This window comes from Patella vulgata, chromosome 2 (assembly GCF_932274485.2).
Source record: "Patella vulgata chromosome 2, xgPatVulg1.2, whole genome shotgun sequence".
Classification (NCBI taxonomy): domain Eukaryota; kingdom Metazoa; phylum Mollusca; class Gastropoda; family Patellidae; genus Patella; species Patella vulgata.
The window spans coordinates 9045351-9057017 of NC_065880.2; the positions used below are offsets into that span (position 1 = coordinate 9045351).

The 11667-nt window shown below is 35.9% G+C and overlaps 1 protein-coding gene across 5 annotated transcripts in view; it reads right to left on the reverse strand.

Moving 5' to 3' along the window:
- LOC126809752 (glutamine--fructose-6-phosphate aminotransferase [isomerizing] 2) overlaps positions 1 to 11667 on the reverse strand; it is a 78771-nt gene that overhangs the window by 64591 nt on the left and 2513 nt on the right. The window lies entirely within an intron of this gene.

Consider the following 11667-nt stretch of genomic DNA (forward strand, 5'->3'; position numbering starts at 1 on the left):
TCACTCAACACACTAGTTGAGAAAAGAAATGAAATGAAATGGGGTTTAACGTCCTACTGTTCTGCTCCTAAGACGGGCATACGCCATACAGTGTGCTATGAGGGAAATTTTGCCCGGGCAGCGGCGCTACGGCCTACTTTATATCGAATTCCAACTGCCAAGGGATCTTTTACGTGCACGCCAATGTGTACACGGGACCTCGATTTTTTGTCCCATCCGAACGACTAGACAGCTGTCCTTGTCAGGCCCTCCGCACACTAGTTGAGAATCATTGCATTAAACCTTCGGGTCACCCAACTCCCTACATTTATGTACATTAGAGAACTGTCCGTTCTTACTGTAATAGTTCAAAACAAAATAATGGAAAATGAATATATTGAAAATTTTAGGCAAATTACTTGAGCAAAGTTATGATGGTTTGAAGTTTGGACAAGAAATAGCGTAGATAGTCTCAATTGTCAAGTACCACTGCTTCAATAATAAAAAAGGTCTTGATTTTCCATTTTAACATTTAATGAAAATATGGATGACATGTTGTAATCCTCAACCCAGAGAGTCGGTTACGAGCTTGTCAGGTGAATAAATGTCTATATAAAAATCTCTCAAAAACACTTGAAGCCAGAAGAAAGACCTGCTAACGGCAGATTCAGCTCTAACATAATGCGGCTATAAAGGAACTAAATCACTAATATTTGGGACCAAGAAATGGACACAAATGGGCCGCAACGCATATAATAATGTAATATGAATGTGTATAAACTGATCTACATTCATGTGGTTTCCATATTTACTCTTAATTTCATATCAGTTATGTTCGGCGAAATGCGCTAGAAGTCTCAATCGAATGGCAATATCTAGCGTCTGGTTATTCCAGTCTACAACTATAGTGTTTATTGCACATGCATTCCAAATAAGAATATGACGTCACCATTTGACATGACTTGTGGAATACATGTGTGTTCTTTTAGTCCCTTCTTACAAATGGCGCTGAAACGCCTTATGGTACACGAATGGTAAAATGTTTATTTTGCCTTAAATATTGGATATCAGGAGCCCATCTTTTCCCGGTAAGATCACGACATCAATGTTGATCTAAACTGACAAACAATTTGTATTTTCAATGTCGTAGACTTTGGATGATATTGAGTTAGAGACTTAATAGCTACTTTAAATCTAGTTAAAAAATCCCAGGAATATGATTAGTAATTAACACCTTTCAAAGGCCTCTAGGTAATGTGTATCTTCTACTATTGTCCTAAGGGATAATATATTAAAAAACACTTCAATGTCTTGATATCAAAATATCATCTATAACAATCAGTCTACTTTTAGTTTATCATTTATTCTACTTGTATCTATAATATAGATAGTATTATATAATATTATTACAACTACATGTATCATCATTCAACACTTGGGGCTATTTTAAGATAAAAATAGTTTAAAGATGCGTTATGTAAGAGTTAAAACTGCCGTTTGCAGGTTTTTGTTTTGGCTTCAAATGTTATATAGATTCGTATTTAGACATCAATTAAATATACAGTATGTAAGAGCTAAATCTGCCTATTTGTGTTTCAAATGTTATATAAACTATTAATTTTAATTAGACATTTATTAACATGACAAGCTTATAATCAACTCCCTAGAACATCAGATTTAAATGGATTATAACACGGTCGCCACTTAATGATTTAATTATAAAATTGTGAATCAAGTTTACAATAAAAAACAATCTATGCCACATCTTGTCAAAACTTCAAATGGTGATAACTTTACTCAGAATAATGTAATTTGAATGAGATTTTCAATATATTTTTTTTTCTTTATCTATTTCTGAACAATTATAGCAAGAACGACCAGCTCGACTTTATCTCATCTTTAAGAGCAAACCAAATTAATTTTCAGTTGTTCAGGGGATCTTGAGAAGAGAGAGAAATGGGGTTTAACATCCACTCGACACAACTAGGTCATTTCGGGACTAACATATGTTTTTTAATTTTATTTCAATAATTCGCTTGCGCATAGGGGTCTTTAGCAGTAGGAGGAAACCGGAGGACCCGGAAAAAACCCATGAGGTTGGACAGGCGACCCTACTCCTTGTCACGTACAAACTGGGATTGATCTTGATAAGAAATATCTACTAAAGGCAATGGACCATCTGGATGTCAAAAATGTCGCTATAGTAATATTTTGTTACTAGGATACATGTACATGTTAGAAATGAAATGGAGTTTAACGTCCTACTGTTCTGCTCCGACTTGGCTAATGACGACGAGCATACACCATATGATATGAAATTAAAGGGGGTTTGACGTCCTACTGTTCTGCACCAACTGGGCTAATGTGTACTATGAGGGGAATTTTGCCCAGACAGTGGGATTAAGGCCTGCTCTTATATCGAATTCCAACTCTCAAGGGTTCTTTTGCGTGCATGCCAATGTGTACACATGACCTTGTTTTTTTTGTCCCATCCGAAGATCTATACATTGTCTCTTGTCTGGCTCTCCATCCTGCACCACTGACAAGGGGGAGAAATGCCAAGAAATCCAAGACCAAAACCGAGACTTCCAGACTAGCAAGCCAACGTCTTACTCATTGAGCCACCGTGCCTCCCTAACTGTGTTGCTATGGGTAACTAATATATTATTATAGGTTTACATGTTCGAATGAATCCCTCCATGTACATTATACAATATACCACAGCCAGTATCTATTATAAATATATTTCCTATTCAAATCATTATCTAACTGAATAATAAAAACCTTTTCATTGAAAACCATTAAGCTTACCTAATACATATTTAACGTCTGATATATGCACCACAACACATTCACCTATAATAGACTATTACCCTTACACAGCATTTATTAATGTAGGTTAGTGCTAAATGATAAGGCCAGCTCAATTTTTCGTCATAGGTCACAAGATGTAAACAGGGCTAGCGCTAATCCCAACCCTTAACCTAACCCTGGACCTATTCCCAATGTTTACCCTACCCCTAACCTACAATCTTGCCAATAATTACGTGCCCTAACCTTATTTACGTCTCAGCAAACTTGACAAAAATTGAGTCGACCTTAACAAATAGATTTAGCCCTATATAGGGCCAGGGATGTATTTTAGTACTGGTAAGGGCAGGCGAACTGCACTAAACACAGACCAAACAACCCATTAGACAAACATGTTTACAAGTGTTACGACCACAGGGATCCTGTTGACATGGCCTACTCTTTCGTAACTTGTAGGGTTGTTACAGGTAACATGGGCTAACCAATCGGCCATACAGCCCTCAACGTGTAGGGTTGTTATGGGTAACAAGCGCTAACCATTCGGCCATACAGCCCTAAAATTGTAGGGGTGTTACAGGTTACATGTAACTAGAGAATTATCAAGAGAACTGACTATCTAGACTAACAAGGGAGGTCACTACAATAACAGACTTAGGTCATCAGACCAATATATTCATAACGCGTTAGTACCCAAAGGAGAGCGAACCATAACAATAAATGTAAACCAGAACTAAACTATGTAAGGCGTGTGGACTTGACAATGCTATACAAGACACAAACTACGTAGACATAGCAAGAAATAAACAACAAATATCAAATAAAGTGAATAGATCTGGGGCTAACCATAAGCATCCACTGTGCTCTATAGTCCTAGGCTAGACAAACTACGCAGAAATCAAGTGAATGGATCCGGGGGGCTAGCCATAAGTGTCCACTGTGCTGAAACAGACTCGAGCCTGTAATAATACAGATTTAACTCAAAATAAAAAACAAATTAACATTAAAACTGTACAATGAATACAAACAAGCCTGGAAATAAGGCGGCGCCTATCACAGACAATATCAGGCACATATTCAGGCCTTGTCAGGCACTAAACCTTTGGTGCCTGTCATTTTGTCCGGCACTGATTTGTCTTTTTATTGATATTATTAATACATGTCCGGCACTAAGTTGAAAATTTCAGGTACTACTTTATTAGTGCCTAACATTTTTGTTATTTCCACGCCTGAATACAAGAAAGACACAACAGAAATGATGCAACTGGTGAGAGGGTACATTGAAAACAGTAACAGTGGTTTAACGTCCACGCGACACAAACTAGGTCATTTTGGGACTAACATGGTTTTAATTCGCTTGTGCGTAGGCCCGTAGGGGTCTTTAGCAGTGAGAGGAAACCGGAAGACCCGAAGAAAACCCACGAGGTTTGACAGACGACCCTACTCCTTGTCACGTACAACCGGGGATTCAAAACCACACCACGCCAGTTGACTCAATGACAGGCCTTATGATATAGCGCACAGCGCGCACATGCTAACCATTCAGCCATCCAACACCCCACCCCCGGATATATCAACAATACTTGACAACTGTGTCTATGCAAACTATAGGCAAACAGTTTTTGATATACAATATTTTTTCAAAAATTTCTTCAAGAATTCTGTCCTGAATTGCAATGATAATCATTCATAAGAATTCAGCTAAATGTCCATGATTCTAGATCAACAATACCGCTAAATATCTGTGATTCTAGATCGACAATTCAGCTAAATGTCTGTGATTCTAGATCGACAATTATTAAATTATGTTGGTTCACTAACCAGGAGGACTGTTGTTGTTTTCTTATTGTCTAACATCCGCTTCCACTTATTTTTCATTTTTATCATCTTAACCTCACGTCAAAAACTCGCCGTAACAGATCATCACATCATCCAGAACGCGGGTTATATAACAACTCTTCCAGATCCAAGTGTAGTAAAAACAAGACAAGTAAAACAAAATTTTGAACTATAAAAACCGAAACAAAATAGGATCTGTGTTTTAATCAGATTGGGCATATGTCCGAGATTAATCAATGTCTTGTCTCTAATGACTAACCAAGCATTACTGAATATCAAAATATGGAAATTAAAAACAGAACTAACAAATAATGAATTAACATATGACCTTTCCTTCACTAGACCGTTTAGAAAACATAACCTTATATTAAACATACATTATAAAATAACCTAATATTAATCATACATTATGCAAGAGCTAAATCTGCCTATTGCAGGTCTTTCTGTAGGCCTGAAATGTTTTCTAAATTATTAATTAGACATTAATTAACTTATCCAGACCATAATCAACTCTAGATGTTATCGCTAGCCTGCGATATTTATTGGATTAGTTTCCGATCTGCTGCTCAGTGCTCATTCATTATTAAATCAAAAAATGGATAATCGAAACTAGTTTTTTTTATTGTACCGACTTTAGTAATGATGATCGAGGCTAGGCCCAAAATTCATTCGCAAAATTCTTGGTTCAAAGTGGATCAATTTGACTGAAATTTTCTGCAAATTTCCTTTACATTATCTAGCTTTTAACAATTATAGTGAGAACTGGCAGCTCTTTATCTTTTCTCCCATAATGTATCTTTAAAATCAATTATAATTCCTAGTAATCAAACAGGATGTATTTCTACAGTTTTATCTTTCAGAGGTACACGTAAAAAATGTAGGGCCACAATTCTTTGAAGAAAAAAAAAGGTTATCTTTTGTCTGGTTTGAAAGAGATCTCTGATCATACACTTATTGTAAAAAAAAACTTATTGTGAGGACCCCATAACATTAATAGCATGATTGATTTTATATAATAACATATTTCTTAAAACATTTTTTTTACGGACGCTGAACAATTTGTAAATGTACAAAAACACATACTTATGGAAAAACAGATACTTATTTTTATTTGGGCGATGTTTCAAAGAGTATTCTCTCATGCTAATACAGTAATACAAGAATTATGAGATCAATATATACAGAAAAACTGGTTGACTTTATTATTAGCTTGATAACGTTGAGAGAATACTCTTCATAACGTAACCCAAATAAATAAGTAGCTGTTTTTCCATAAGTATATGTGTTATTGTGTATTGCTCTAACCAGTTACTAAAGGGTTCTCATGATTAATTTGTAAATGGTTAAAAAATAAAATGATGTAAAAGCGATTTTATAGAATGTTTCAGGATATTTGGTCAGTTTAAAAAAATTGTAAGCAAAAGTTGAGAGAGAGAAATGGGGTTTTACGTCCAGTCATTTTGGGACTAACACATGGTTCAATTTTATTTCAATAATTTGCTTGTTGGGGTCTTTAGCAGTGGGAGGAAACTGGAGGACCTGGAGAAAACCTATGAGGATGGAAAGCAAAAGTTTAGGAGATGGTATCAGATGGTAGGACTGGACAATAATTTCAATAAATATATTGCAATTTGTAAATTTTATTGACTATATTTTTTTACCATTAAAAATACCGCAATAATCTAACATACAGAGCTGCCAACCTAAAATGTTTGCAATGAGTGAGATTTAACCAAGCTGGGGTCCAGGACAAAGCCGAAAATGAACAATGGTAATGAAACAAATAATTTCATTGGCTGATCTAACCCATCCAGCCAATCAGTGGTGTCGTACTAACCGGAAAAGAGCGACTAATTGCATCTGATCAATGTGAATCCGAATATAACTCGTACATGGAAATCCTTTTTATTTTATTTTTTTACTATAGTTTTGAAAATGCGCGAGATTTCACTATATGCTCGTGAGAGCGTGATTTTGATTAAAAATGCGTGATTCTCACGCCAAATGCGTGACAGTTGGCAGGTATGAACATATTGTTTGATTCTCGATTACCGCCATTTCTCCAGCAATATTCTCTCAAAGATTATTGTTTTTTATTAAAACAAAGTATAAATCAAATTGATCATATATAAGAATTCATACTTCATAAAACCATACTCGATAGAGGTGTATTAAGGCATAAGTTTTGTGTTTAACTAGCTGCTGGATAATAACTTTTATAGATCAATACAGGTATATCGCAATATGTAAATTGTATTGACAATAATGTTTTTGATAGCAATAATCCAATATATCTCTTGATATTTTATTGAATCATATGTAAGCTTGACCTTACAATGATTTAACTAACATGCTTCTCATAGAAATTTGTTTGAAGGGTTTGCCACCTCTTTTCGAGCCTTTTATCTTTAATCAGTACAATATTGCAATATTGGCAAACCATTGTTGATTTTTATATCGATATTACAATAATGGAAATTTCAAATATTGTCCAGCCGAATCAGATGATGTTCAGATAGTTACCTTAATTGGGGAAAAGTTTGGGATACGTTATCAGTTATTGTAATTACTGGTAAATAGTTACATATACTTCCACCTACAATAGTTAAACATTAACAGTAGATAAATAGATAGTTCTATATCTAGCTTGAGTTGTAAGTAGGATAGAAAGATAGATAGAGAGAGAGAGAGAGAGAGAGAGAGATGGTTTAAGTAGACTGGACACAAACTAGGTCAATTCGCTTGTGCGTAGGGGGTCTTTACCAGTGGGAGGAAACCGGAAGACCTGCAGGTTAGACAGGCAAACCTACTCCTTGTCACATACAACCGGGGAATCAAAACCATGCCAGATGATTCAATGACAGACCTTATGATACAATGGAATGATACAACTGGGGATATAGGATGACCATCATAGATGTTCAATGTTGCAAGATCATTTTATTCATCATATCTTTGTAAATACTGAACAGATTTCAAGTGGGGTTGTTTTTTTTGGACCGACACAATATTATAGTTTGCTACAGATTTCAAATCCATCAAATGACAATCAGGCTCAGAGAGTTAGATATTTCTTGGGGTCTAGGATTCGGACTACTGAATAAAATACATGGTGGCCATATTTTCAGGATCCTAGATGGTAAACTATCGTGCCTAGCATTCAGATCACTCATTAAAATAAGATTTACATGGCTGTATTTTCGTGATTCTAGATGGTATACAAATGTAAATATCACGGTTCCCACCTGTCCAGGTGTTTAAAGTTAGTAAGTTGACGACTTTAAACCACCTGACAGGATTATATCTACCTGAAGAAACTAATTACCTGTCAAACATCCCCAGACGACACTCATATAACACTGACGTCATTGTATATACTGTGCCATTTCAACATGACATTGATAAACTGACGTCACTGTGCTAGAAGTGAAGATTAAAAGTATTAAATCTAACGACAAGTGTCTGTCACTAGACCGGGGAATAAACAACATGGAAATGGTTCATGGGCTGTAACATTCACATACATCTTCATATCATTATCAAAGAGACAATACTTCAGAATAATTTGTTGTCATTAACCAGCTCTTACGAGGGCTTGGATGGATGATTGCTTTAAATCATAGTGTCTGTCATTGAGTAATGTGGGATGGTTTCAATTCCTCACTTTCACAGAAGGCTGGATGGGGTTGGATGGCTGAATGGTTAGCGTGTGCGCGCTGTATCATAAGGCGCATAGGGTTCTTTAGCAGTGGGAGGAAACTGGAGGACCCGGAGAAAACCCCCGAGGTTGGACAGGCCACCTTACTCCTTGTCACGACCAACCAGGGAATCGAAACTCCGCTGGCGAATGTGAAAGAAATTAGTGCTAAATACACAAGATTAAATGATACCCGGGTTACAGTGTGTGGTACTGTATGTTTACATATAAAAGGGTTCAATCTATAACAAGTGTAATAACAACACCATATGTGGTCTTTTACCAAAATCAATATTATACTCTGTTTTCATACAAATATATAAACACTGTATAAAACCTTAGAAAAACCATAAACCATAAAAAAAATCTGATTAAAATAAAGATAATATTTCCTTTTTTATAGTTCAAAATTTTGTTTTACTTGTCTTTACTACACTTGGATCTGGAAGAGTTTTCAATTGTATTCATATATTAAAACACAGATCCTATTTCATTTCGTTTTAAATAGTTCAAAATTTTGTTTTACTTGTCTTTACTAAACTGGTATCCGGAAGAGTTGTTTGTTACACGTATTTAACCCGCGTTCTGAACGATGTTAGGGATTATCCAATGAAATGGTCTGTTACAGCAAATTGGTTAATCAAATGTCTGATGTCATAGGATCAAAAGCCGGACATACATGTACAACATTCGGTGCGATACAATGTGTGTATCAGCCTTTCAGGTAAATTTTGTTCAAACAACGAATTCCAACTGTTAAATCAACCCAATTCAACATCTTTTCACAAATCAAAAAAGTTAAAATTCCCTTAAACTCCCTGACTTCTATTTGAGGGATTTCAAATCCTTTTCAAGCTACGATTGTAAAAGTTACCTCTCTAAAAGAAACAGTTAAATGTTATTCAGTATTTACAAAGATATGATGAATTAAAATAGGTCAAAAGATATGATAGGTCAAAAGATATGATGAATCAAAATAGGTCAAAAGATTTGAAGAATTGACACTGGTTAAAACCGGCAAGCACTGCTTTTTATTTTAGCCGAATCGTTTGCCACACTAGTTATGACTTGTCAGGGGATGATCAAAAGGTGGGGTTGGGGGAGAACACCGCCCTCCCCACACCCCTTCTCAGCTACACTGAAATTTGAAAGACAACACTTTTTATGAGAAAAGTGTCTCGGTCGTGTGCTTTATCCTTTATCATCAGATGGTGGGATGGGATTGGTATTCAAAGCGCGAGATAATGATATAGACATAATAATATGTGGCATTATAATTAATGCTTTGCATCAATGAAATTGAATTACAATGTGATCGTATATATTAATTCATTATAATAATTGACGTCAAACGGGGTGTTGGATTTCTCTCTTTAAAAAGCTCAGTGCGTGTGTATATACGCTAAAATGACGATAGAGACCATGTATTTTCAAAACTTTTCAAGGCCGGTGATGGGAGAGAACCCCCTCCCCATGGACCCCTAAAATATTTATTGTCTCAGGAACCTGGCAAACCCCCTCCTGCAAAAACCCCTGGGTCCACGTACATGTAACCTCCACTCGATATATTATTCAATGTTTGGAAGAATCCTTTGGTCTGCTACCCAATCCTCCTTAATATAACTCTCAAACTATACATGCCAATGATTGGAATAACCCCTACAACGATACAGAAAGCTATTCATGACAATGATTGGAATAACCCCTACAACGATACGGAAAGCTATTCATGACAATGATTGGAATAACCCCTACAACGATACAGAGAGCTATTCATGACAATGATTGGAATAACCCCTACAACGATACGGAAAGCTATTCATGACAATGATTGGAATAACCCCTACAACGATACAGAGAGCTATTAAAATAACTCTGGTGATTTAAGGGAGTTTAATGGTAGCAGGGGGACTGCACCACACACAATTACACCAACAAATCTACGGACAAGACACAATACATAGAAATCACAAAGAAGCGTACATATCAGTTAAAGTGAATGTATCCTGGGGCTAGCCGTAAGCGTCCATTGCACTGTCAGTCCCGGGCCTGTAGTGATACAGACTTAACAGACTTCACTCAAATTTGAAAACAATCAGAAATATAACCCAGAGAAATTAAACCATTGTGTAATACTATCAGACGATTTCAGGCTGCCCAGGGATATAAGGGGCTACCGGAAATATATCAGTTTCTCTAATATTCTTTAAGGGATCGAGTTGTTCAATATTTACATGTAGCAAGTACTAAAGTGTTAATACAACTATCAACGATAACTATGTCAAGGGTTGGGAAAATCCTTAAATCTTTCATTCAAGACGATGGCACGTATCAAACAGGTTTAAATTTTACCTTCAGCTGTTAACAAAATCACAGTTTTTTAATTTTCAAATTTAACAGAGAGAGAGAGACAGAGAGTTTAAGGTCCACTCGACACAAATTAGGTCATTTTGGGACTAACACATGATTCAATTTTATTTCAATAATTCGCTTGCGTGTAGGGGTCTTTAGCTGTGGGAGGAAACCAGAGGACCCGAAGAAAACCTACGAGGTTGGACAGGCGACCCTACTCCTTGTCACGTATACAACAGGAGAATCGAAACCAAGCCAGTTGACTCAATGACAGACCTTATGATACAGCACACACAAGCTAACCATTCGGCCATCCAACCCACTCAAATTTATAGTAATAAACAAATAGAACATTCTTTAATAAAGTACATCAAAAATTTTTCAGACCAAGATTTTGAAAGTCTGTGATGGTCATTTGAAGGATTTTGATTCCCTTGTTAACAATAATATTGTAAACCTCAGATCTCTGAAAGAGAAATTAGCTCAAAAAGATTCAGTTTGGGTATTAAGATATGACGAACTAAAAATTTCCCAACAATCTGCTTCGTGTGAAGATGATATAAATAGGCCAGTGTAACTACACATATTGGATAAAATCTATGGATGGGTATCTTATATTTTTAAGCTGATTGAATGCATCCTGGCAATATTATCTTTCATTGATATTTTATTTTATTTTTTTTTATTTTTTTTGGGGGGGGGGGGGGGAGGGGTAATGAAAAGTTAAATTATCAGTATGGATTAAGCATTGAAAATGACTGAACCTGGTTTTTTTTTAATAAACTATACATTAGCCCAGTCAAAGCAGAACAGTAGGACGTTAAACCCCATTTTATTTTATAAAGTAATACAGGGGTTAAGTGAGAGGGACGCAATGATGAGCTTTGCATCATGGTTAAGTTTTTGCACCCCTTTGCTAACGGCAAAAAATCATGCGGTGTCAATGTGGTTTTCAATATTATAATCATAAACCTGTGTCAAACATATACCAT